The following is a 5,234-nucleotide window of genomic DNA, read 5'->3' on the forward strand; positions in this document are numbered from 1 at the left end:
AGGTGCCTCACTTCAGTGTTGATTCCTCTTAAGAGATGGGACAGCTCCACTAGTTTTCCCTCCCTTTGCAGAAGCCTGTGGCTCCCTTCTCCCATCTCTTTTCAGCTTCCTCTGGCTCCTGCTGCCCATCAGTAATGTGATGGCACTAGCCTGTTCTTTGTCCACCTTCTGCCTCAGTGTCTGGAGCCCCAAAGCAACTCTGCTGAATACAAATGAATAGTAATAGAATCTACTCGCTGTATCTGCTCTTGTTCTCAGGGCATTGCCCCTGGGCCCTTCAGTCTCTTACTATGTGAATTCAAGCAAAAGCATGTTTTTCCTCTAACAGTATCTATGAAACAAGTGAAACTAGTATATTCATAACGAAGTCTCTATTTAACTTTGACACAAACCCAAAATTTTGATGGCCTAGAATGTTTGAAGCTGATTTAGAAGATCGCATACTGTTGCTTAAAGATTTAGAAGGTTCCTTCTGTAAATATACTATACCAACCACAGTGCAGAGGACATGAATGACAATCCACTGCTTTCCAGATTGGACAACAGTTGTTTTATCTTCTGATAGAAAAACACATAGAATCCAAGGAGAGATTTGTAACCGTAATGTATGACATCAAGCCAACCCTTGTACATAATAAAACCACAGTTAAATCTAAGCAAGCAAAACTATCAAAATGTCTCTGGCACCACCTACAGAAGTAATTCAGTATTAGCTTTAAAGGTTTTCTGTTAAAAGAGAAGGAATAAAGACCAAAAAATAAAAAGGAATAATAATAAAATAAATAAATAAATGAGGAGCTTCAGGAACTAGAATTACACGGATGCTCAGCCCCCCACTGATGAAGTGCTGCTTATTAGTAGCTGCTGTGCTTTCCATGTAACATATTCAAACTCCAAAGTGTGCTTACGTGCTTGTGAATGGTTTACAGGAAACGATTAAGTGACAAGATACAATCTGTAATGTGTGGAAATCAGTCTTTACTATGGAGAACTTACTTTCTAGTACTGGAAGACTATGTATATAGATTAATCACATATTCACAGCTGGATTTTTGAATAGAGCCTCATTAAACTGGTATAAATATATACTATATTGTTGTGTGGTTGGTTTTTTTTTTTCCTCATCAGCATCAAGATCACTTTGGTACGGAAGAATGCTGTTTCATTATATCCACTCCAGCTGTGCTCTTCTTCCAAAGTCCCAGCATTTGTCAAATGTAAAACTTAGCACTTTCTAACAACAGTAAGCTGGTAAAGTTGATTGAACTGAAGTAATACAGAGAACAGACTAGGTAAGGAATAAAAAGAAAAAATGGAGAGAAAATTTTGATTACAATATTCTTTGCTTCACTAATTGCTGAGGATGTGGCAGTTATTATCATAAACAAAATAGACACTACTGAGCCCCACATCAATGAAAGTAAAAAAATATATGTTTTGACACAAATGAAAGATAGCAGCAGAAAATCCCAAATAACATTATGGTTGTATAAAAAGATACAGAAACAGCATGCTACATAGTTGTGTTGTACTCAGACCTCTATAAAGTATTTCCCAGTAATGGTGATTGATACTGATACTGAAATGGTGATACTGAAAAACTCAGTAAGGGCTTGTGCTTAAGTACGGGCTTAAATCTCAGTGGGAAAAAAAATATAAATCATGAGCTAAGTGATGACAAAGTCAAAAATATCTCTTTCATTTCATCAGGGTCAGATTTTATTTGTGGATTCCTTAGAGGTAAAGAAAGTATTTGTGTGTCGTCCAGACACCAGCCTGTGGCACAGCTGTGAGAGCAGGAGGCAGTGCAGAGCCATAGGGGTCTGCAGCCCAGTGGACCCAGTTGCTGGGCTGGGTGCCCAGGAGGCAGCCAGGGCAAGGCTGGCAGATGGCTGGCAGGTACGTCTGTTTTACCCTTAGAACTGTTCATGCTTAGTTATACCAAGTATGCAGCATCTCTGTGTCAGGTTGTGCTCCTCACTGGGCACTTCAAGAAAAGAAGCAAGGTGTGAATATGTTTATGGAGTAGCTTAGCCAAAATCTTTGTTTTTCATGATGTTTTATAACTTGCCACCTGACATTTTGTTCTGGAAGTTGCTGTGTAGTGTCCAGGTAGGTATAAGATTCAACAAAACTGCTGCATATATTCATATTTGCATTCTTCACACTTTATGGATATATAAAATGTCTATAAACGTTCTTTACTGGTACTCTTTACTGGAAGTAGCTCCCTGATGAAATAATTTCAGCTGATGGCACTGATGTAGCTCAGAGGTAAATTTGACTTGAGATTGATTTTATATCATTGCATTTACTTAAAGATTTTTCTTTTTTTACCTAAAGCAAATTATATATAACCATCACATTTTGAAGTGAATGAGTAATTATTAAACTGGAGATTGTTATGATCCCATTAAAATAAGTCTATTCCTGTACTAAAAGCAATGATTCACTGTTCATAAGTGAGCTTGCTTAGACCACGACATTAAATGCTAATCCTTCAGCCAAACCAGAGCTAGAATGATTTTCTTCTTGAGCTGCAATATAAAATCCAAGTAAACAAACCATTTAACCAATGTAGGAGTCCCACAGATATCAAATATTAGTGACCTCAAGTCCCATATTGTCACAGAGGGCTCTGGAGAGTATATAATCCCACCTAGACTGTGAGGAAGTAGATAGCCCTTTAGCTGATGGACTGCAGAGTGCTATCCAGGTAGCAGTTTCCACCTGATGGAAACAAGGATAGAAAAGGAAGGGGATGTCAACCTCCTTTGTGCAGCAGCTTCTTCCAGGTGTAGCATGTAATGTATTTACCAAAAGCAACATGCTTTTTTTTATGGGTGAACAGTTAAGTACCAGTGACATTATCTCCTGCTGTTAACAAAAAAAACCCAAAAAGAAACAAAAAACCCCCACAAAAAAACCCCAAATAAACTACCAAAAAAACCCACACCAAAAAAAAAACCCAACAAACCCCCAAACTGTGAAATTACTTTAAGTCAAAAAAGACCATGCAAAAACCAATCTCTTACCTATTTTCAGTTGATTTGCTTTGAATATTTGAGAGCACTTTTTGTATTGTCATTTTCACTTTCTTCTCTAAATTAGGAAATTTTTTCTTTTCTTGGGGAAAAATTTATGTCTGTCAGGCTTTGGTTACTTTTATTTAAATTCTTTTAACTGATCATATTTCACACTCACGGCATCTCCACTAACACATTACAGTTGATAACAGCGAGGAAAAGCTGCATCTATTATCTTTTATATAGGCAGTACAAGATTAACATGCTATTTTATTTACCTAATCTACTCTGTTTTATTATTTCCATAGCAATTATTGCAACTTATTCTGGATTTATCCAGTGTATGTAAGGTCAAAATCAGAACTTGATGGTGCAACAGCGATTTCTTTCATAACAAAAAGTTTTCATAGATAATAAATCAGTTTTGTATGCTCTGGGTTGGTTTCATCGAATTAATTTGAGATGCCAATTAATATGGACCACATAGCAGGTTAAGTTATTGGAACAGTTTATTAATGCTTTCCCTTGAGTGAGAAGATTATTTAAATTGGTCAGTTAGCAGTCAGAAGGTCTGTCAGTTACAACTCTACTGCTAGCCTTCCATAGACTAGGTGGGTTTTTTGGTATGCTATGGAAAATGACTTTCATATAACTGTTTTCCTCTGAATTCATGGATTTGCTGTAAATCTCACTGGTGAGAGGGAAGTGTTCTTACACTGTTGACTGAGTAGGTTTTTTTGGCAGAGTTCTTAGCAACCCTCCATACTCTCAGTGACAAAGTGTTGATTTTCAGTCTTCCTATGAGATTGAGTAGGGATGGAGAAAGTTGTTTTCTTTTACTTTTTTTTTTTGTTTGGAAGCATGTGTTTCCAACACTGCTGTTGTCATATTGGCAGTGAACAGTGAAGATTAAGGTTTTGTTTTAGGAGGCAGATGCAATTCAGAAAGTTTTTTACTAAATTATATAGTGAGGTTACATAACTTCTTTTTTCTTCTTCTTTTTTCTTTTTTTGTCTTTCTTTTTTCTTTGGAGTCCTTATAGTATATTTGGCCCTCCAACAAAAAAGTCACAATCATATCAGAAACTCCACTGATGGGCTTGAGGAATAAGCAATTAGAAATCTGTAAGATGCCACAATCTGTGACTATGATGACTGATGCCCCAACAAAGAAGCTGAATGATTTTAGTTATAATATCCAAATGGTGCATTCCTCTAACCTCTTGCCACTGACTCACTACTTGATTAGATACAGCACACAACAGCTCCAGTGATGAGAGAAGCAGCCTTCAAGGATAGATTGCAAGCTCTTCTTATCACAGACGTTCAGAAATCTGTAGGAGGTAGATGATCTTTTCTTGCGATTTCCACTGTCATTTACACCTCATTTTTCACTACATCAATATTTGCTAGATCTTCCAAAATCTTAGGCACGGAAGATTAAGCTAGTCCTTGTAGTTAGCGCTAGAAAGAGTTAAGCTTTTCAGAAGTTACTTGTGGATTAGGCAATTCCCTGAACCTTGAATCCACACATATGCACATATGTAATCAAATATAAATACATTACAATATACTTCTGATTTAGAAAAGCCTGAAAGTATGAGAAATCTGAATTTTGACGCTGAAAACTAATAAAATTGCAAACTGGAAGTGTTAAAGGGAGATTTTCATCCATTGTTATTCTGAAGTCTGAAAAATTATATTGCTTTGTGTAAAGTAAACAGTCTATGTTTACTTACACAGTCTCACATAGAACATTGCTAATAAAAATACAGCAAACAGAGTACTCCCAGCCTCCTTAGAAGTGAAATGGCATATTCACGCAAATTAACAGACTCTGGAAACAAATTGATTTTATTTCAGAAATCAAAATATTGAAATGTCTTCTATAATTACATATATATATATATAAATGATATAGCAGGTTCTAATAAGCCATCTGATAGAACTTGCCATAATAGCATCACTTTCTAGGAAGGCAAGATTTTAGGCAATATTTTTTTGCTAAGGCTAACCTAACCTATATTGTAAGTCTGTTGACTCTGAAGGGGAGAACATCTTGTTCACTTCCTCTCTTCAGCAGCCTTTCACAGATCTGAAGAGAATTTTCGTGTCTTGCCTCAGATTCCTCTTTCTTCCACTCAGCAGCTCACCCATGTAGTTCGTGAAGAGCAGAGATCCAGACTTGCATAACACTTCAGCTGCAGAG

Source organism: Falco punctatus (assembly GCF_963210335.1).
Source record: "Falco punctatus genome assembly, chromosome: 5".
Taxonomy (NCBI): Eukaryota; Metazoa; Chordata; class Aves; order Falconiformes; family Falconidae; genus Falco; species Falco punctatus.